Source organism: Bubalus bubalis, chromosome 2, assembly GCF_019923935.1.
Source record: "Bubalus bubalis isolate 160015118507 breed Murrah chromosome 2, NDDB_SH_1, whole genome shotgun sequence".
Classification (NCBI taxonomy): Eukaryota; Metazoa; Chordata; class Mammalia; order Artiodactyla; family Bovidae; genus Bubalus; species Bubalus bubalis.
Window position 1 is genome coordinate 100,240,805 of NC_059158.1, and position 24,475 is coordinate 100,265,279.

Sequence of the window (24,475 nt, forward strand, 5' to 3'; positions counted from 1 at the left end):
CTGTTCATGGGGTTCTCAAGGCAAGAATACTCAAGTGATTTGCCATTCCCTTCTCCAGTGGACGTTTTGTCAGAACTCTCTGCCATGACCTGTCTTGCATGGCCCTACATGGCGTGGCTCATAGTTCCACTGAGTTAGACAAGGCTGTGCTTCATGTGATCAGATAGGTTAGTTTTCTGTGATTGTGGTTTTCATCCTGTCTGCCTTCTGATGGAGGATAAGAGGCTTATGGAAGCTTCCTGATGTGAGAGACTGACTGGGGCAAACTAGGTCTTGTTCTGATGGTTGGGGCCATGCTCAGGATTACTTTAATTCAAATTTCTGTCTAAGGGCAGGGCTGTGTTCCCTTCCTGTTGTTTGACCTGAGGCCAAACTATGGTGGAGGTAATGAAGTAATGGTGACCTCCTTCAAAAGTTCCCATGCAGGCACTGCTGCATTCAGTGCCTGGAACCCTGTAGCAAGCCACGGGAGCCCCAAGCCTCTACTGGAGACTCCTGCATGCTGGAGAAGCCTGGCGTGCTGCAGTCCGTGGGGTCGCAAAGAGTCAGACATGACTGAGTGACTGAACTGAACTTAACCTGCAAGACTGTTTCTCCAGTTCTGTGTAAATTCTGGCAGCTCTATGGTGAGGTTAATGGGGACCTCCTCCAAGAGGACTTATGGCATACCCAGGTCTGCTGCACCCAGAGCGCTTCCCTCTGTGGTAGGCCATTGCTGACCCAGACCTCCATAGGAGACATGCAAGCACTCAAAGGCAGGTTTGGCCCAGTATCTGTGGGGTCTCCTCTTGCACAGGTTTTGTTTGAGCCGAACATCTCTGGCGGGTATGGGGTAAATGCGATTTCGCCACTCCTACCATGTTGCTGGGGTTTCTACTTTGCCATTGGATGTGGGGTGTCTTTTTTTGGTGGGACCCAACACTCTGCTGTTCACGGTTGTTCAGCAGCCGAGTTGTAATTTTGGAGGGCTCACAGGAGAAGATGAGTGCACGTCCTCCTACTCCACCATCTTGTTGTGGTAGAAACTTTTAGAATTACCCAAATTCCTCCTTTTGTTCAAAGAAAGGTTAAGAATGGCTGAATCTGAATATTCATTGGATGAACTGAGGCTGAAGCACCAATACTTTGGCCACCTGATGCGTAGAGCTGACTCACTGGCAGAGACCCTGGTGCTGGGAAAGACTGAAGAGAAGGGGGTAACAGAAGATGAGATGGCTGGATGGCACCATCGACTCAATGGACATGAATCTGAGCAAACTCCAGGAGACAGTGAAGGGCACGGAGGACTGGAGTGCTGTAGCACACGGGGTCACAAAAAGTTGAACACGACTGGGCATCTGAACAACAATGGGATAGCCCACAAAACTGACATGATTTTTAGCTTTTAGAGAGCTAAGATACTGTCCAATTTTTGAGTACAAGCAACTGGGCTATTGAGAACTAATTAATACACCTCTGTGCATCAAACCAATCTAGTCAATTTATCACACATTTCTAGAAACTTTCAGAAACCACAGGAAATTTCTTCTTTCTTATCATCTCTCTGCAACATGGACAATTTTTCTGTTGGCGTCATCTCTCAGATACTAACATCACTAATGAACTCCCACTCCTTTGTTCCTTCTGTCCTCCCCACCCTGTGACCCGTGTTCAGCGCTGACTGTTCAGAGGACTGACAGTATTTTCATGCCTGATGAGCAGACGATCCTGCATCCCACCTGGGACACTGCAATTTTTCAGATGTTTCTCTCATATTCAACCTAAAGGATTTATCATTTCTCTTCTGTAGAGAAGTAAAACTGTACCTTTAGGTCCTCTGGGGGACTTTTCAACCACAAGAGTTTTGTCTGAGAAGATTCAGTTCCTTGCATGTTTTCTACTCCTATTCTTTGCTCTTTTAGAGTTTTTTCTACCATTTGTCTTTCTCTGAACAAGTCTTCTCTTCCTTTTGAATAAGCTCTTCCTTTCCCTGAAAAGCCTCATTCCTCTCATCTCCAACTCCAAACTAGCCAACTGTTCTTCATTCAAGTAGCAGTTTTCCTTGATAAACACTTCTCTAATGATGGAGGGGGTGAAGACAAGGTAACTCTTCTCACACTGTTGGTGGGAATGTAAACTGGTACAGCCACTATGGAAGATAGTACAGAGGTTCCTTAAACAGCAAAAACAGAGCTATCATATGGCCCTGCAATCCCACTCCTGGGCATATATCCAGAGAAAAACACAATCAGAAAGGATACATGCACCCCAATGTTCATTAAAGCACTGTTCAAATAGCCAAGATATGGAAGCAACCTAAATGTCCATCAATAGAGGAATATACAAAGATGTGGTACATATATACAAGGGAATATTGCCCCGTCATTAAAAAGTGAAATAATGTAATCTGCAGCAGCATGGATGGACTTACAGATGGTCATACTGACTAAAGTAAGTCAGGCAGAGAAAGAGAAATATCATATGCCATCTTTTATATGTGGAATCTAAAAAGAAATTATATAAATGAACTTACCAAACAGACTCACAGACTTAGAGGATGAACTTATGGTTGCCAGGGGCAAGAGAGGATACTTAGGCAGTTGAGGATGGACAGGTAGGTACACACTGCTATATTTAAAATGGATAGCCAACAAGGATCTACTGTATAGCACATGGAACTCAGCTCAACGTTATATGGTAGCCTGGATAGGAAGGCAGTTTGGGGGAGAATAGATACATGTGTATGTACGCCTGAGTCCCTTTGTTGTTCACCTGAAACAATCACAATGTTGTTAAGTGGCTAAACCTCAATATAATGTAAAAAGTTTTAAAAAATATATAGCATTGGTAGCTTACATAAAGAATCTGCCTGCCAATGCAGGAGACACAAGTTCAATTCCTAGGTCAGGAGGATCCCCTGGAGAAGAAAACTGCAACTCCAATATTCTTGCCTGGAAATCCCATGGACAGAGGGGTCTGGCGGGCTACAGCCCATGGGGTTGCAAAAGAGTTGGAAAAGACTTAGTGGCTAAAACAACAACAACATAGTGTATGTACTAACTAAATTATAAATTCATCAAGGCCAGAAGTTGTACCTTACTCGTCTTTGTAATTCCAGCAGCTAATAAATACCAAGCACTCAATAGATCACTTCTTCCATAAGTTTTTAAAAAAGGCCTAGCAGCAGCCACAACTCAGTTAACTTTTATGGAGTCCTGCTAAGACCTTCTTATGGACCAAGCACTGTGCAAACAACTTTGCATGCACTCCCTCTGAATCTTCCTAAAATCCCTGCAGTTTAGGTAGAGTTATTAACTCCTTTTTATAAATGGGTAAAATGATACCTAGAAAAACTAAGTATTTGAGGATTTGAACTCAAATTCTGATCTCTAAAATTCATGCTCCTATCTACTCTATACTTCAAGGGGGAAAATGTAACAAGTAAGTTGATATGAGGATTGTTTCAAGAAAGCATATTTAAACATTTAAATTGGGCCTTATCTATGGCATCTTAGTAGATGCTGCTTTGTAAGGTTTTCTAAGATAACCACACAAAACCTTACAATGGTTTCTCTACTTTTGCTGCTTCTGTACCTCATGCCTTACTATGTGCTGTTCTCAGTCTACCAAGCCCTTACCATATTACCCATCTATAGTGTTCCAATTTATACTTTACAACTTTGCTAGGGCATCACTTATGGACTTGAGGTTTTTCTGCCAAAGGAATTATTCTCATAAGGTGTTTCTGTTCTTCATAATTACTTTATTAATGTAAATTTGTAGATGACATTATATTTACTTATTTACATGTCTATTTTCCCTATTCACTCTGAACTTTTTCAAAAGCAGAGCCCTTTTCTTACTCATCTTCATACCCTTAGTGCCTGGGTAGCAAAAAGCCAAGCATACATCAAAGTGTTTAGTAAAAATATTGGCTAGTTGAATTTCTGCCTCTCAGCTGGGCCTTCTGCAGGTTTTGAGGTTATTACCTGCCTCTAACCCTAGCCAAGCAGGAAGGAAAAAAATATCCAGACTGGCCACTGCCCAAGTTCCTTCCCTTTAAAAATTTTCCTTTTCTTCATACAAAATGTATTCTTTTTGGTTGCAGAACCCTCATTCCAGTCCAGGTCTGTATGACTCTCTGCAAAGCCTATGTTCTTAATGATTACAATATACCCAGGACATGTACCTATTATGACTTGGGCTGGATTTGAATGTACAAATAAAAACAAAGCAAGCACTTCATAATCTCAGGGGTAGATAGACACTAAAAGTAGAGATAATTACCTTATATGATGATAAAAGATAAATGTGCATGCCATTAACTAAAAGGGAGTAAATTTATTCTGCTTGAGGAGGGTTAGGATGATATGACAGGAAGTGATTCCCGAGTTAGGACTTGAAGTAAAACCATGTCCTTTTGGGTTATTGGGAAGGGGAGCAGGCAAGGCAAGACGCGTTATACAGAAGACAGAACCTGTGTAAAGGTAAGGATACCTGAAGAAGTACAATGTAAGGTTCAAGAGGAATCAGATGAGTTAGCTGCAAGAAGAGATATAGGAGGAGACGTAATGGGAGACAAGACTGGAGATCTAAGCTGAAGGAAAACAGTGATGATAGAAGAGCTTTTGTGTCAGACTGAAAATCAGGTTGTATATAAGACAAAATTAAAGGGCATCACTTAAGGTTTTTAATCAGGGTAGTAACATAAGCAGATTTATCTTTGGAACTAATTTTAGTAAAAGATAGAATATGGAATAGTGCATAGAAAGCTAAAGGTAGATGAATTAACTAAAGAGACTACTTACTATCATTTCTGAGCCAAGGAATGAGCTAAATAAGAAGCAATAGGCTTAAAACGAAGACAAAACTAAAGAGACTTATGGATTAGGACGGAAACATTCTATAATATCTGGTTTATCTAATGACTATAATGTAGAAAAGGAAAAAAAAGCATGTTTTTTCCTGAACCCTGATATCATCCACTTAATAGGTCTTATGATAATGCTTACTTATCTATCTATATATATTTTTTATAAAACAAACAGTTAAAGCAAGAATACTATATACTAATCACTTATTTGCAACTAAACTGCTCATCTGAGGTCTAGTAGCTAAATACCATACATATATTCTAAATACTGTACATACTATAACTGTAGTATGCAAGTAGTCATATCACAGTCATACTACAGCCATTTTACTGTCATACTATAGTATGAGCCCACTTATTTAACTTACATGCAGACTACATCATGTGAAATGCTAGGCTGGATGAATCACAAGTTGGAATCAAGATTGCTGGGAGAAATACCAACAACCTCGGATGACACAATACTAATGACAGCAAGTGAAGAGGAACTAAAGAGTCTCTTGATGAGGGTGAAACAGGAGAGTGGTAAAGTGGGATTAAGCCTCAACATTCAAAAAATTAACCTCGTGGCATCCAGTTGCACTACTTCAAGGCACATAGGTGGGGGAAAAGTGGAAGCAGTGACAGATTTTCTTGGGCTCCGAAATCACTGTGGACAGTAACTGCAGCCATGACATTCAGAGATGCTTGCTCCTTGGAAGGAAAGCTATGACAAACTAGACTATTAATTTAAAAAAAAGAGACATCACTTTGCTGACAAAGGTCGTATAGTCAAAGCTATGGTTTTTCTAGTAGCCACGTATGAATGTGAGACTTGGACCATAAAGAAGGCTGAGCGTCGAAGAATTGATGCTTTTGATCTGTGGTGTTTGAGAAGACTCTTGAGAGTCCCCTGGGCTGCAAGGAGATCAAAACAGTCAATCCTAAAGGAAATCAACCCTGAATATTCATTGGAAGGACTGATGCTGAAGCTCAAGCTCTAATACTTTGCCCACCTGATGCAAAGAGCAGAAAAAGACCCTGCTGCTGGGAAAGACTGAAGGCAGGAGGAGGAGGCAGCAGCAGAGGACGAGATGGTTAGGTAGCATCACCGACTCAATGGACATGAATTTGAGCAAACTCTGTGATACAGTGGAGGACACAGGAGCCTGGCATTCTGCAGTCCATGGGGTTGCAGAGTTGGACATGACTTAGCAACTGAACAACAATAGGTCCTCTTTATCTGTTTGCAATGAAAGTTAGACAGCAAACCAGGAAGGGCGCAATCTGCTTTAGGTGGCAGAGCTTTTTTATCCATATCACTCCCAGAGTAAAATACTGGCTAAAGATACATTTAATTGGGTTGAGTCAGGATGATTGTTCTCAGTTATCTAGCTCTTGTCTCAGAGTTCTAGTCTCAAGTTGAGGATCCAGAAGCCATCCTCATAGGAATTCATCACTTAGGTTTCTTCCAAAACAAGTTACAGAGTTCAGTTACTGCAGTTTCATCAGCACTCAAGCACCCTGTGACCCTGATGTTTAAAGATCTCTCAAAAGCAAGGCATGAGAATTTGAAGATAGTAGATCTTAGCCCTTACTAAGAACAATAATTATTAATACCTGCTGCACTTTAGCATCATCTGAGGAACTTCTATAAATAACAATACAAGGGTCCCCCACTTTCATAGACTCTTATTTAAATGTAAGAGGTTGGCCCTGAATGATTTTAATGTGCATCCAGCAGAACTATCTTAGAACTAGAAGAAAGAGTATATAAAAGCATTGCTTTAACATGCCAAATTGTTAAGGATGGGGTAACTAATTAATAAACTAATGAATTATATACAGTAAAGATTAAATTGTATGTCTTATGAAAACTTACAGTATTGTTTGGACAAATAAAATAGAAAAACCTCTTTTAAAAAACCTATTACTGTTTTTGTTACCACTTACAGTAATTATCTATCATACTTTCCTAATTATCATGAATTTCAACAATGATTATGAATACCATTAAATATCCATCAAATGGGTTTCCCTGGTGGCTTAGCTGGTAAAGAATCTGTCTGCAATGTGGGAGACCTGGGTTCAGTCCCTGGGTTGGGAAGATCCTCTGGAGAAGGGAAAGTCTACCCACTCCAGTATCCTGGCCTGGACAATTCCATGGACTGTATAGTCCCTGGGGTTGCAAACAGTCAGACATGACTAAGTGACTTTCACTAAACTATACATCAAATTAACTGTTAGTTTTATTTAATCAGAAGACAGAACTGTAGAAACAGAGAATCACAGGGCTAGATACTTATCTCTAGATGTACTACATGCTGAGACTTAAATGGACATGAACTTACACATAATTTAGAAAAATTAAAAGAATGTATTAGCTAGCAGGTTGCTCTGATTAAATATCAAACCAGACAACAGCCCCTTATAGACTACTGAATTACCTGTATACTATTTCTGGATAGAATCTACAAATTAATTTCAAAGTTAATAAAATAACATACAGTAGTAACTTACTTGATGAAATGAACGTATTTGGAAGTTAGATGCAAATGGAGCACTTTTTCATTAGTTTATGATTAAACTTTCTGAAATGCTTTATCCTCATTTCTCATTACTATTTAAGGAGCAGTGGCTTCTGACCTTTCAGCACTGCATTTCTTGTGTTTCTTTTCAGCCAAGGGTAGGAAATAATTCTTAAAACCCTTAAGTACATCAGAAGAGCTTTCTATTTAAAGGAATTATTTAGTGGAACTTTTTCACCATTTACTTTCCAGCCTTTCTATGTTCAATTTTTCATGTAAAAAATTTTTAAAATCTGGCACAACAATATAGTGAAAATAGTATGTGTCCCTGAGAGACAAAACCACAAATATGTACCAGAAAAACAGTGACGTTTTACAGGAGACATTACACCATAACTATAAATGATGTATAAAGTAAGATACTTTTAGAAAAAAATTTTCTTATAAATTTAAATATGTCTACATCATCATATTATATCTGATAAAGAGATATAGTACTATTAGTTCTGAGATGACAGATCTAAGGTTGTAAAGCAGAATATGCATTTTTAACTTCCAGTTATTATTTTTGTCTGTAGTCTGTTGCACCATATTTCTCCTTTGCCATATGCATTGTAGGTGGGATGTTTCTTGTTGTTACTACATCTAGCTTTGCCGACTCAACTTTCAGTTTATTTATTTCTCAAACTGTGATCCTACAATTGTGCTTTGCTGTCCCTAAGTCAAAGTAATATCCCTTAAAAAAAAAAAAAAATTTCAAATCTTTGTTAACCTAAAGGAATTAAATAGTTAACACTGAAAATGAAACACAAAAATTACAAGGAAACAAAGATGAAATATGTAACTTTTTTCCAATCCTTATATCATTTAGTCAAAACCTTATAAGTGATTGGAATACCCTTTAATAATTTATTACAAAGAGTTCTTTTAATCAGCCATAACCAGAATTAGTCTACAGTAACAGGTATTCAAACCAGTGTTAGATCAAACTGCTACTGCTGCTGCTAAGTCACTTCAGTCGTGTCCGACTCTGTGTGACCCCAAAGACGGCAGCCCACCAGGCTCCCCTGTCCCTGGGGTTCTCCAGGCAAGAACACTGGAGTGGATTGCCATATCCTTCTCCAATGCATGAAAGTGAAAAGTGAAAGTGAAGTCGCTCAGTCGTGTCCGACTCTTAATGACCCCATGGACTGCAGCCTACCAGGCTCCTCCATCCATGGGATTTTCCAGGCAAGAGTACTGGAGTAGGGTGCCATAAAACCACCCCACAAAAACTTGTGCTTTTTATCTTGCACCATCCCTTTGCTTTTCTCTTTTTTTTCCCCCCAGAAACATGTAAATTCACGATAATTAAAGGAAACAATTTTATTCACTGAGAAAAAGAAAATACCCCTGAAAAGTTCTAGTACATAGGACTTCAGGAACCACAGGACCAACATTTAAGTGTCTTCCAGGGGCACAGGACCCCCTTTTGAAAATTTTGTACATACATGGATTTAGCAGAACTGAAAGATCAGTCAATGTTAAGGAAAACAAAAAGAAATTTTTAAAAATTTAAATAACATAAAAACAAGCACATAGAAATGAGTTTAAAAAGTACAACTCATCATATTAACTATATTCAAATCTAAAGTGGCTGGTCAAAATTTCAAGGCATCTTATCTTCTTTTTTAGCTTCTTGTTTTAATCCAAGTGCCAAACATAAGGGGGAGGAAGGGGACCTTGGTCCTAAATATACCACTTGCCATATGATCTGGGATAAATCGTTTACCTTTTCTGGGTCTCTATTTCTTAATAAAATTGAGAGGTTGAAAATTATATGCATTTATTATTATCACCTACAAGGTCTGTGTTTTACAACTCAACTTGTATCTCCATTCTCTAAGTACCTGAGAGAACTGTTCCTTCTAGAGTTGATCACTCGTAAGCTCCATGGTCCCCACATGTCTTACCTATTGCTGAGTATCTGGCTTATGGCAAGCAGTTAACATATGGAGAACATACGACTGAATGAATATTTATGCTTTTTTATACCACGACAAAAAACCTGAGATTGGGTGCTGAGGCCTAGACCTCTCTTTACCTAACTGAATATGTAATATGAATACATAGGCAATAGTGTACATCTTTCATCTCTTAGAGAAAAATTCCTGCATATGAAAATATTACTTATTCCTGAGTTAGGATTTGACATCCCTTGGTAGCAGATATAGCCTTAATAATATTCTAAATATATCAATAACATTCTTATTTAAAGAGAATAATCCTTTTCATAAGCCATAACTTTTAAAAAGATTATTTTAAACACAACTATATTTTTAGTAGAAACTTAAAAATAGTTTAATCACATCAGGATTTACAAAATAATTTGAGTTTTCAAACTAGTTTATCAGATGATTAGGTTCCCTGAGTCTATGCCCTTAATAATTGGCAGAATGAATATATGAAAACACCAAAAAGGGAGAGAGAAAACATTTTGCAGAACTTGTTTAAAATTTAGACATTATTTCACGTGGAAAATAGTAAAGACATTGTATCTTTGAATCAATATCTTGCTATTTTAAACATATATAGAGTTATCTTTGTTTAGTTTTCTGAAATAAAAGTGGCATTTATGTGAAAGTCCCCACAAAGGCTTGCAAATTGTTAGACTAAAACACTAATTTTAAGTTTTGTTACTTTTAAAGAGAAAATTACTAATAAATTATTTTACATAAAATACTTCCTAAGCAACTATTAGACATTCTGCTATTATTTCTCTAACCAACCATTTATAATTCTCTCTTAAACAGATGGTTTTGAATTTTCTGGTCATCACCATTTATTATTTTCTAGATTGCAACCAAACTGTTTATCACTTGCTTAAAATGATGACTTATAGACATTATGCAATATTTTAAATGAGAAAAAACAAACATCTATTCTATTTTAAATGTTTCTCTAATATGTCTTTCTAAAAAACACAAAGTTCTTACAATCCTGCTGCTTTTCAAAACTTCATTGTACAATAATTTATTCTTTGAAACTTAGAATCACTTTTCACAGAAACAAAATATTAAGAATGATGGTTAAATGTCTTGGGTGGCTCAGAAAAGCACATTGAAGTGATAGCACTATCTATTTAAAGGTACTATGAGAAATAGGAGAGAAGGTTTCTGTCTAGCTTATCAAAGTTGGGTGGAGGAGGTAGGAGGAAGTCAGTTGATAACTTAAAAAAAGATACTCAACCCTTAAATGTTCCAAGGGATAGTAGGCCACCTCTTAGCTTTAATTAGTCTAATTCCACTTAAGACAAAACTTTTCATACTATCTTTCCAGTGAATCAACCTTAAGTACGTTAAGTTCTAGTTACTCAGTCTGTCCGACTCTTTTTGGCTCCAGGGACTGTAGCCTTCCAGGCTCCTCTGTCCATGGAATTCTTCAGGCAAGAATACTAGAGTGGGTAGCCATTCCCTTCTCCAAGGGATCTTTCTGACACAGTGATTGAACCAGGGTCTCCTGCACTGTAGGCAGCTTCTTTATCATCTGAGTCACCTTAGGCAAGAGGATATTAAAGGAGACACAAGCCAATGAAAGTTTTGAGGAACAGAATAATATATCTTTAAAGTTTCGTTTGCCAACTAGTAAGTTTGTTGTTTCAATATGTAATAAGCAGTAGAGATGTGTGGCTCAACAAACTGGCACATGGATTATTCTGATTCTAATGTCAGTCTTCCTACTGACTTTAAAAACTGTCATGCTTTAGAAGGTCCTGAACTTTATGTCTTTTTCTTTATGGGATATGACCGGGATTTCCAACCCACCCCCCCACTCTCTCTCAATAATAGATTAAGAAGTAAAAATAATGTAAAGAATTTGGAAAATATAAAATGCTACATAAAAGTCTGATATATTTTTCAAGTAACTGTAGATTACACTGAATTTGTCTTATACTGCCAAATGAGAAATTATCAAATTAGACCCTTATCATATTAGTCAAAATTTTAGATACAGATAATACATGTAATCACTATTAACACCTAAAACTAATATAGCACTCAGTATATCTGAGGCATTTTTGAAGGTGAAATATATTAATATATACATATATTCAAATCTCTACTCTACCACTTGATTATGTAGCATTCTGTGCCTCCATTTCCTCATCAGTAAAATATGTATAATAATTGTGTCCACTTAGGGTGGTCTAGAGAAGTGGCTCTTAATTTTTTGGCAACAGTGTTGTTTTACTGTGCAATTGTAACATTGTCTATTTACAACTGCAATTAAGATCAACAAATAAAAAAAGGAAATTTATTTAATATTATTTCACTTAAGAATTACCAAAAGCCACAGTTGTGAGCTATCAGTAGAGTATCTACATGAACAAAATGTGCTCATTTATTACCTCTATTAACTGAGGTATAATAACATTTACAAATGCCCATTTTATTAACAAAGTACAGAAGAGCAAAAAGATGAAGTAAAACAATCATTCATCTACAAAATTACAGAAAAGTCTTAAAACAGTTTTAGGAGCCAATTTAAAAATTTAATGCATATATAATTTCAGAAAGATTCTAAAACATGATTGCTATTAATAGAAGAAGCAGAGAAGGAAAAGGAAAGGAAACCACATTTTAGCGAATGTTCACAACATGCTAGGATTTTATATGCATATCATTTAACAGTCACAACTCTGTGAGAAACTCCATCACTATACTAACTTTACAGACAAACTAAAGTTTGGAACTCTTAACAGTTCACAGTTGACTACTACAGAAGTCAGTATATGGAACCTGTGTTCAAACCCAGGCATGTTTCTGAAGTCCTAAAGGTTGTTTCCTATTTATAAAAAGAGTATAAAGGTTAACACTGATCACCTGTGAATACTGTGGTTAGGAGAACATAGAAACAACTATTAAGTTCAGCATTTACATGAAGGACAAATTTCATAATTGTTCATTCCCAAAGTTGTAGGATTTCTATTAATAACAACAGAAAATGGTTATTTGTCTCACTTTTACACTCTATCAGAAGTTCCAGGATAGGTACACACAAGCTGTGAAGAAATATGAGGAAAGTTCCTGAAGCGTGTTCCTTGGAATGTTTTTACAATGGTGAGTGACACAAAATAACCACTCAATAAATGTTAGTGATTACCACTGCAGTAAAAAAAAACAAAGCAAAACCTTCTGTAATCACATTATTAAAATTTTGATGAAGAAATCTTACTTGGGGCAGGGGGGAATCAAACCTATTATCACAGAACTAGGGATCTTTGGAATAGACTTTGACAGAAAAATAAGTAGAAAGTTGTATTAATAAAACAGAGGAAACACATAAAACTCAAAATAATTCCCAAGTCATTCTCTGGTTTTGTTGATGACCCCTTAAGAGTTATCAGATAAATTTAGTAAACTGTCTTTTCAAACACTAGTAAGCTTTCCAAATACTTATGGCCTATGAATCATCAGTAATTTACTAGACACTGTAGTAAAATAAATCAATACTAGTGATACTGTCTCATTTAGAATGTTTTATATAAGTAAAAAAGCAAATACATAAGTAAATAAACAGTAAACTCAGTTATATAGTTCTTAATTTTACATGTTTATCTGTTTTAAAAATCATACCTGAGAATGCCAGAAAGGTAACTTTAAGATTACCTGATTGGGGCTTCCCTGGTGGTTCAGTGGTTGAGAATCCACCTGCCAATGCAGGGGACACAGGTTCGATCCCTGGTTTGGAAAGGTTCCACATGCCATGGGGTGACTAAAGCTGTATGCTGCAACTATCAAGCCCATGTGCCCTAGAGCCTGTGCTCCACAAGAGACGCCACCACAATGAGAAGTCCATGCACTGCAATAGCAGCCCCTAGATAAAGCCCCATGGCAACAAAGATCCAGCACAGCCAAAAATAAATTAATTAATTTAATTAAATTTTTAAAAAAGCTCACCTGACAAAAGATACATTGGCAGAATTCATCAGCCAAGAAAAACGTGATGGCCCCCTGTCCATTCAGCAAATGCCTGCATGTATTTTACCTTTTCCTTACAATGTAATATGTTTTGTGATATTTTGGTCTTAGAAAAATTCAAGTAATTTATCGATCTTTTCATAATGTTCTTAATACTTGGGGCATTTCTTGAAGCTTTAGTTATTGACTGTTTATTAATATAGACAGAAACTGGTATTCAAACAAGCTTAAAATTTAAACTTCAACAAGAAATGAAAATATCTTATTGACAATGTTCTAAGTTAAATGGAAAATAAGAATTAAAAAGTAAATTTCTTCGATTTTGTCTTTAAAAGAAGGACTTCAAGAGACATACATTTTCAAGGGCCTGAAATAGTTAACTTAGAAATTTGTAACTACTTCTGACTGCTGAATTACTCTTTAAAAAAAAAAAAAAAATATATATATATATAGTAGGCATAGTATTGTTATTATTTTGCAATACTACTTTTTTTGGCCACACTACTGGGTGTATGGGATCTTAGTTTACTAACACCAAGGACTGAACCTGTCCCCTCTAGAGTGGAAGTGCAGCCCTCTAATCTCTAGACTGCCAGGGAATTTCCAAAATTCTGCTTTAAAAAAAACTGTGTTCCTAGAATGTTAACAAAAATATGTCAAGATTTGGAACATTCAATTTGTGAATGTGATGTTTTCTACTTTCTCTTTCTTGGTATGCTCCTGACATCATACTGTTCTATAGCCAATTGTGGGTACCAATTGTGGGTCTTCTCAAGTTGTCCAGTTGAATATGACATCATACGTTATGTTTTCTTACACTGGCCTGGTAAACTTGCAGACTTATTCTTTTTCTTAATTATTCAAACTTAGTCAATCGTACCGAGAAGATTCTCTTAAGCACGTAGAGACAACAATTTTAACCCCCATTTTGCTTTTCTTTTCTAAGTTCCATCTAGGTACGTTTAGGGCACAATGTTACATTCACTACTTTTAATTGTTAACTCTCCTAAAATAAAGGGATTTTAGGAGACTTAATCACTACAACAATGACTCTATGGGAGAAAGTATGAGTTTTAAAATGAAATAAAAATGAACTGTAACAACAACAACCCTTTTACAAGTAGAGCTGCCACGAACAAGAGGACTTTCAACCAAATGGGTCCACTTATACAGGGATTTTCTTCAATAGTAAATACTACAGTACTGCAAGATCTGCAATTGGTTGAATTCTCCAATACAGAAGAACCACGAATAAAATGACCAACTATAAATTATACTCAGGTTTCTGAATGCTTGGAGGGTTGGCATCCCTATCTCAGAACTGTTTAAGGGTCATCTGTGGTAATAAGTTTTTTTGTTGAGTATATTAGTTTAAGTTTATATAGTAACTCTACAGATAAGACAATCTTGGGGACTTCCCTGGTGGTCCACTGGCTAAGACTCTACACTCCCAGTGCAGGGGGCCCAAGTTCAATCCTTGATTAGGGAACTAGATCCCACATGCCGCAATGAAGATTGAAGATCTCGCATGCTGCAACTAAGACTCGGAGTGGACAAATAAATAAATACTTAAAAAAAAAAAAGAAATAAAATCTTTGCCTACAACTTTGTCCTGTAATTTGGTTCCTACATAACTCCTCAGCATTACTTCTCACCATGTACTCTCTAGTTCTTAGCTTCTGTCACTCTGACCTTCATTTAAGGTTATGTATTATGCTCTCCACCATCAGGAATTTTTGAACAAACTGTTCCTTCCACAAAACATTTTTCTCCCTCTTGATCAAGGTGACTCAAATTCATCAACATTTCAGCTAACTAAACACTTTCTTAAGCAAAATAAAAGCTTCCCTTGTTCTTATTGATTAAATTATCCTTCTAAAAGCCCTTATATTAAATACCATGTACCTCTATACAGCAAATGAAATAGTTTCAATTTTGCATTAATTTATACAATTATCTGATCAATATCCTTCATTTCTAGGACTTAAGTTCAAAAGAGCAAGACCCATGTCTCTTTTCCCTTACTATACCAGCAAGCACATAATAGGTGTGAACCCACATTTGTTGAGGAAAGACATTAGCCAGCTGCTGATTAAAAAAAAAGATAAACACCAAGTCAATGACTTCTACATAGTCTTGGAGGAAAAATTATTACGACTTTTTGGATGGAACAAAACACAGAGTCATATTTGATAGAACTTGTTAAAATTGCTATTCTTCAGGGAAAAAAAAAAAGTTCAGTAAATGGTAGGGAGTAGGTGGGATGGTAAGTTACATGATGAGGCCAGCTGGAAGTAAATTTAAATAGATCTTTTAAAGTGACTGGAGAAAACATAAACTATATCTTTTTGCTATTTTTTAGAATTTATATACAAGATTTATAATTTTAATTGTATATTACTGATCCTAGGAACCAACCTAAGTATGAATTTTAATTATGAAGGGAAAAAGAACCTCAGTATCCTTGGATAAAATTTTCCTATTTTAACTGTAGTGTTAAATTTCCAACTCATACACTTGCTTCAGACTCTGACATAATTACCAGTCATAGTTGCAAAGAACTATTTTCACTGTCTGATTTTTTTAAGCAAGTTATTTTTTTCCCTATTTCTTTTCTGACTTGCATTCTGGGAAATAAGTTTTTAAAACATAAATGCAAAGTGTATTATTTCTAATCACTATCCTAATTTACCAGGTTATTCTGAAATTCAATCCTAGCTTTCAAACTAGTAAAAATGAGCTTCCCTATCTCCTTATTCCATTGGAAACTTTGTCTTTACTTGAAATACTCTCTTCTGAGGATCTCTCCTCTACCTAAATTCTGATTAACTCAATGTCCTCCCAAGAAGTCCACTGTGACTTACTTTACAGAATTCTAATTCCTTCTTTACTCTGAGTATTTACATACTCAGTTTGGTGTCATTTTACAAAGGCTCCTTAAGTGTTTTTCAAGTATAAGTTTCAGTCACTAAAAAACAACAACAAAAAAAAGACTTAATCCTAAAAACTTGTTTTATTTTTGTCTTCTATTCAAACCAGTTGGCAAATACAGAAAATATCATAAAAATGTTAAGTGACTATGCCATCTGTATTTTGAATGAACATACAATAATTTGGATTACTGATTAAAATAACAAAAGTCCATCTTAGGTCCATACATTTTATCTTATCTGAGACCAGAAACCTTACTGTCTACCACTTTTAAGACTGACAGTCTTCACTGGTTCTCCAGTTTATATTTTCCCAGGACAGTGAGAAATGCATTTTGCAATAAGAAGCAAGATAAAAAACTAGTATAGATTACATCCACTGCTCCTGCCTCAACTGACTAGGCTTTTCACCCTGTTAGGCAAGATTAGATCAGTCTACAGACCTAATTCTTTATTAAGCTATGATGATTGTTAGCTAATACTCAATTCTCTTCAAGGTAGTCATGGACAGTTGATTAGGGGCTAGGACTGCAATTTTCGTGGGTCATTCTTTTTCTCTATCCTTTAATATATAAAATTAGCAAAAAAATTATAAAAAAATTAAATTCCATTATAAAATCAGTACATGCATATGAGCTGATTCTTAAAAACAAATCCAAGAGTCGGACACGACTTAGCGACTAAAGAGAGAGAATACTAAAGTATTCAAAACAGTTAAGAATTCTTCAACCTTCCAGCATCCCACATACATACTTTCTATAAACTAAGGAATCAATTTGGTACATATTTTTTAAAACATTTCTTAATGTATTTACATAACTATAAGGCATATATTTTATACAACTTTTCTTTTTATAAAAATATATGCATATAAACAAAATTGTGTTACATGTGTACAAATATATTTTTATATGTTGTATACATGTTAATCTTTCTTTTTTTAAAATAAATGGAATCATACTATGCACATTATTCTGTGATTTGGTTTCAATTTAGCTTTAGGGATCTTTCCAGGTTTTTAGCCCACAAGTCAAATTTTGCATGACTATTGTGAGTGCTTATCTTTAGACATCATAGGTAGTATTTCCTAACTTCCTACCCTATAATATTCCAAAATGAATGGATTATTAGTTTCAGTGCCAAGGAAAATGAGTAATGCCGCTTTCTCCATTGTAATGTTGCTTATTTTAAGAGTGTTATAGCAAGTTTCATTCAGTTTAATATCATTTTTCATCATTCCCAAAATATTTAAATCTATAAATTTATATTTTAATAAAAATATATGTATATACATAAAGAATACATACATTTAGTAAATCAAGGTTTAAAATGAATAAAAACTAAAATTTACCTTTATAAAAAGCAAAAGCAATATAATATAGCAAATCTGCCTGCTAACTAGAAAAACTAGACACATACAGAATTCATTTTCTGATTCAATTGTACAAAAAACAGAGAAGCTGCTGAAAACTGTTTTCAGAGAATTCTTACCAGCTTAAAGAAAAGTTTAAAAACAGTTTATCATCATACTGAAAACAGAGAAACCACAAACGGTAAGAGCAGCAGACCAGAAAAGCAATATGAGATTAAAATCTGTATTATGTGGATCTAGTCTCCTCTCATATATATAAGAAAACTGTAGTAATGTGACTGATAGTTTTGTTTTTTAACAGACCAAATAATACGATATTCTTCAAACTAGAAACAGGAGTCAAATCAAGTGGATAGCAAAATGAACACCTACTAAAAATTTACTAATCTTAAAAAAAGATAATCTGGATCATTTAAATAAGATGTTCAAAAATATAAGCTGTTAGGTTTTATTATCAAAAAAGATTGTTAAAAGGAAATGCTATAGTACTTGTAGAAGAAAATACAGTTCATTTTTACACTTCTATAAAATAATTAAAAGTTAATACTTGCTAAATAAAAAAGGAATTCGTAAGGATTGGCATGATTTAGGAAAGCCTATGGCCACACAAAATCATTGCCATAATTACTGGTGGTATTTGTAGCTGGTAAGAGCTTTCTGATATACAGTGAACTGAACACTGTAGCTTTAATTGAAGTTTGAATGTTATAAACAGTTAGATGTCTGGCTCTGGCCTGCATTCTAATACCATCAGCAGAACAGAGATGGGAAGCATAAACAAACCTTTTAACTAGATTACAGTCTCCAAAATGGCCAAGAAATCCTTCAGCACAAACTCCGGTGTGACGAATGTAGAAGAAGGAAAATGACTTTGGAATAATGCTAAAAAACAACTTCTAAATTTCTGTCATTACTGGAACATGTATTTGATTTCTCCTAACTATTTTGATGTTACTTAATATTTAGTAATGACAACTTTATTTATCATTAATTGAAGTTTGAATGTTCACTCAGTTCACTGAATATTCACTACAGTGTTGAGTTCACTGTATATCAGAAAGCTCTTACCAGCTACAAATACCACTGGTATGATAAATACCCAAATAAATAAAAATCTTTTCTATTTTATATAACATATACTTTTTAGATCAGTGTACTTTTTAGATCAGTAAAGAAGCTATGTAAAAATCAACACATTTTGTTGAATGTGGAATACTTTCCACCTCCAACACCAGTGAACCTAGATTATTATTTTTAGATACTAGAGATATTAAGAATGTATGGATTATGTTAATTAGCAGTCAACAGAGTAGTAGATACTTCTGGAATCACGGTGTAGAAAACAACAGCTTTGCATACAAGGAAAAATCACAGAATTACAAGTTCTCTTAAGAAAAGGTTACCAAGGTCAAGCCAAGTAAGGACTCAAATCAGAATTTTAACCAACTCTGAACTGTATGCTTTCCCCCATGTATGGTATCATTAGTGATTTTCTTTTCTGTCCAGCTACATTAGAAGATAAACCTTAATATACGTTAAGCCTAGTTCACCCTTTGTCTGTCTGAAGAGTTATACTGAGTCATTCCAACCTCTAAAATTTTACATGATATAGAAATACCTCAAAGCAAAATGCTAAAGAGTTAGAATCTCTACTCTCAACTGAATTACCTTTAGGTTATCTAAAGGAGATTATTTAGGACCATAGATTTCTTTCACTCCCACCAATTATTTAGATTAGTTTAAAAGCAATAAATCGTATTTATTATAAAGCTTCTTTTCTGAAGAATAACAGATAACACAGAATAGTTCTATAGCATTTAAAAATATTTCCAAACTCTACTGGTCATATGCATTGGTATAATATTTATAGGATAACAGAGTCAATAAGGAGATCAGCCCTGGGATTTCTTTGGAGGGAATGATGCTGAAGCTGAAACTCCAGTACTTTGGCCACCTCATGCAAAGAGTTGACTCATTGGAAAAGTCTCTGATGCCGGGAGGGATTGGGGGTAGGAGGAAAAGGGGATGACAGAGGATGAGATGGCTGGATGGCATCACTGACTCGATGGACATGAGTCTGAATGAATTCCGGGAGTTGGTGATGGACAGGGAAGCCTGGCGTGCTGCAGTTCATGGGGCTGCAAAGAGTCAGACAAGACTGAGCGACTGAACTGAACTGAAGCATACAGAATGAACTGCATTCCTTAGGATGGATATGAAAGTTACTTGATTAATAAAATAGAATGTTTTAAAATTATTTTTTTCTCCTAAAAGTAAAGGATGTAAAAATCAACTTTGCTAGCTGGATTTTAATTCAGTAGCTGCTTTAAAGAACAACTACATAATAATTTCGGCATCTAGAGAATACAAGTTGTACATTCTTATACCAAAAAAATTTGACTTTAAGCAATACTAAAAAGAGTATGTTAAACTTCATCCTATATTCATCATGTAGTAATAATGAAAAATATTGTAAGATAGAGGGTACAGAAAGTACGCATATATACATACCAAAACATTAGGCAATATAATAAACTGTTTTGTTTATAGGTTTTCCATTATCAACAGTTATACAAAAATTTTTATAGTAAATATTCACTGGATCACAAATTGTTGAAACCTCCTAACTTCATGAAACAAAATGCTATATTTAATTCTATGCAAGACAAAGGAAGTTCAATATCTAGAAGGTCTAAGTGTCATTTTTGCTGTATGATGATAAGACTGACTTTATGTATATTTTATTTCCAAGTTGTACACTGGTCTGCATCTACGTTCCTTATAAAGAACTGGATTTTTTTAGTTTGTTTTTCTGTCCTTATAAATTTTGAGAAAATTGCCATTACCCTATCAACAAGCTACTGGGGCCACAATTTTACTGTTTACCAGAGTACTTACTGACTGATAAAAATTCTTTACTGTCTTTAATTAGGAAGTATCATGAATGTACCATGATGGATTATTTTGCTGCCAATAGGTTGTTTGTTTGTTTTATTCTAATAGGTTTCCTCATTTATAACATGGAGACAATGTTACAATGTTTATAGGACCACTTTAAGGACTGACTGAGATTGATAATATTTATCACAGAGCTAGTCAGTTAAAATGAATGGTAATATAATTATTACTAAAACAGAAAATTAAGAATGAATGTGAAAGAGATCAGAATTGACTGACCATCAGAAATCTATTTACCTTCACAAAATACTGTATCCAGCAGGGGATCCCCTCCTTTTTTTAACCAGTGAACAAGTATTATTCTAAAAGGTATATAAGAGCAAAGGAAATTCAGGAAATCTCTAACATGCTTTTAAATTTATATATTAAAAACTGTGACAGAACTAAGTACTTTTTGTTTCTAAGAAATCATTCAACTAAGAACTCATTTTACTAAGGTACTAGAAACGATGTCACATATAAAGATTAAAAACTGCAACTGATTTAAAACTAGAACAGGGAAGCTTCTTATGAGGATATTAGAGAAATACATGAAGTACACATTAAAAATTCCAAAACTCCTAAACGGTATGTGTGTGTTAGTTATTCAGTCATGTCCGACTCTTTGTGACCCCATAGACTGTAATGTATCTGCTCTGTCCATGGAATTCTCCAAGCAAGAATACTAGAGTGGGTTGCCATTCCCTTCTCCTGGGGGTCTTCCAGAGCCAGGGATGGAACCCTGGTCTCCTACATTGCAGGCAGATTCTTTATCATCTGAGCTACCAGGGAAGCCAATTAATTATTCGATTTTAATTAAATCATACTGTCAGCTTAAACTATGGTAGAAAATAACTAAATGCTCAAAACGATAATGTACAATATCTTTCAATGAACCATGAAAGATAACTTCTTATAGGAGATGTAAAGAGAAAGTTACTTTAGAAAGAAAAAAAGTTTAAGATTACAGAGTTGGGTTTTTAGGAGGGGTGATAATTTAGTAAAAAATACATACTTTAATGAACAGTGTTGGTCACCTTCAAAGAAAAGTATATAGCAATAAAATATCAGAAGTGATAGCCATACACACTACTATTTTCATGGTCTAAAATTACTGAATTATATACAGAATAGAAATCTCCAGAATACAGTATTAAGTGCAGTTTTTTCCCTTTATATTAGTCTGTTCTAATAAAATACAGCAAATATCCTTTTTAAACATCCATTTTTCTACCTGGCACTATCCATTTCGTTCATAAAATTAATTTAGGTAGAAACATTAAATAAAGATATGACCAATACACCTGTGTAACACAATTAAGATACCTTCCACAAACTGTAGGGACCCATCCTTGTTTCTCAGATGCCTAGCATGGTGCCTGACATACATTAGATACTCGATAAACGTTTAATGAGTGAGTACAATCTGTTTAGCACATACATTCAAAATACAGACAAGTTTGCAAAGGTTCATAAGTTGCACATAGGCTTTCTGGCTGACTTCCTGGGGTCCCACTGATGACTAGGAATAATCTTCATATCCACAGAAAACTGGAAAGTTGGTAATTGTCTGGGTAAGGACCGAAAAAAACAAAGGGAAACACGTCACCTATGTTACAGTTGCTTTATAGAGCTGGTAAATGCAGGCTAATCATTCCAATAACCTATTCTGCCAGTTACTCAATGAAATGAAATTTAAGTATATCCTGAATATTTGCTAGTACACTCTTAATTGGAATTTTTTAATCCCTTATTTAAAATAAATCATTTTTGTCAAATCACATCCTGTACAGAATATGTTTTTACTTCTTATGAATACTATTTGTTAACAAGATTTAATTTGGCCACTAGAAAAAGTGAGAACCATAGTAAAGATAAAGAAAAAAAATCATGGTAGTGAATACGCTGTAGCAGGAAAGAAAGGAAAAAGGAAGAAAATGAAGAAATTCTACATCTAAGAGTCAAGAAATTCAAACACGTCTAACTATAATATCAAATATGACAAACAACCATTAGGGCCTACTGTGTACTGAAAACTGTGCTGTGGGGGATATAAATGCTAACAAGAAAAAAAATTTTAGTCTTACTTAAGTAGTTCATAGAGCAAGAATCATAAAAAAGCATTTATAATACAATATGCATTTTTCATATATATAGCTTAATACAGGAGTAAGAAGTATATTCACTGATTAACTAGAAGTGCAGGGGGGAAAATAACCATTAGGGAAAGCTGAAATAATTCTCAAAACAGTCACAATCCACAATGAGAGAAATCAGTACCCCCTCAAAAAAATCAACAACAAATTACTGAATTGTAAATGGACAAAATTACAGCTTTATAGCTATTTATTTTAATATTATTAGAATATGACCCCATATAAAAGCCTTAAGTGTCATGTGCACAATAGTTTTATTCCTGATAAAAGAAAATGAGATAGTGTAGCTTAGTGAATGTCAAGAGACCAGAGTTCTCTGGTCCATGTGCTGTCTACTTACAGGCCTTAGAACTCTGAGTAAGCTTCTACAACTCTCTGAACTCCCACAATATGGAAAATGAAGAGTTGGACAAACTGACCTCCAAGATACCACCTCCATGAAACTTACAACTCTAAAATATATCTTAATATGTAAGAAACAAGCCATAAAAAAATAAACAGCTTTTTTAAAGGTAAGTCATTTTTCAACTTAGAGGCAGTCTAGAATCTTTAAACTATATAGGGTTACCCTGAGGGTGGTGGAATAAGAAATGTTTTCAAATAAAAACAGAAAGTAAGTAAAGTATTATAATCAAGCTATAAATTTTCTCTCAGCTGCCTACTGGGAAACTACCACCCCAAAAACGTACTCAATTCACTTTACTTAAAAGTTATTTCTTCATTATATTCTACTTCCGTCTTTTATGTTAAGGTTGCTGAGGTATTAAGGTGAGGACAAGAAATCCTAGGTGGATCTGAAATACTATTATTGGGAGACAAACTTGAACTTGGCACAGATTTCTGCCAAAGTGCACCAATTACACCTCAGAGAGAGATAAGAAATTGTTAAAATTCACAACAGAAAGGAGAGAAATAGGACCATGTTGTTCATTGCTACACAGCTTTTCCTTCCCCTGTGTAAATGTCTACTTTTGCACACAGTTGGTAATTAAAATTTTACAGAACAAGCTTCTACATATGCAATGCTTTCCTGTCTCTGAAGTGTAAATATATTGTGTTTTCGCTTTACCATCAAGAAAATGAAAAAATTAAAACTATTATCATGTCTAATATTTGTGTCAAATATCCTTAGATTTATTTTTCTTCAATCCTTTCTAGTTGATCAAATTGCTGTTTTCACATTGCCAGTGTGATCACAAAATTGCTACTTTACAGGAGAATATTTTTTGCTGACATAAATTATGGGATCAGAGATACCAATGCAGTTACAAGAAAAGGGTGTGTATGTGTGTGCTTGTGTGAGGGAGAGAGATTGTGTGTGCGTGTGTGAATGTGTGCATCCATCTTTAAGGAAAGGATAAAGAAATGTATATATAAAACAAAATACCACTTTCTAATGTAAGCCCTAGTAAAAGGCCTACATCAGAAACATACTAGAAAGAAATGTTTTTGAACATTTCAGAAAGCATTTCTGAAATCAAATACAGTACTGAATTTGAAAACCATTCACCGAGAACATACCATGTAAAAATGAAAAATAGTTATTTTTATCAAGACTGTTCCTCTATAAACCTGAATCTGATTTATCTTTCAATTTATATCTCACTACAATGCATGTACTAACTATACCATCATGATTTCCTTGACTCATGAAAACATTTTAGGAATTTGTATCCTTTCACATATAGTGAGCGATTTGGTTCAGTACCCCCCAGAGATGAAAAACTCATCTCAATTTACAACAGTAAATAAATAATTCAG

At 34.9% G+C, this 24,475-nt stretch overlaps 1 non-coding gene across 1 annotated transcript in view; it reads right to left on the reverse strand.

Annotated features, from left to right (window-relative positions):
- LOC102414856 overlaps window positions 1–24,475 on the reverse strand; it is a 221,236-nt gene that overhangs the window by 195,192 nt on the left and 1,569 nt on the right. The window lies entirely within an intron of this gene.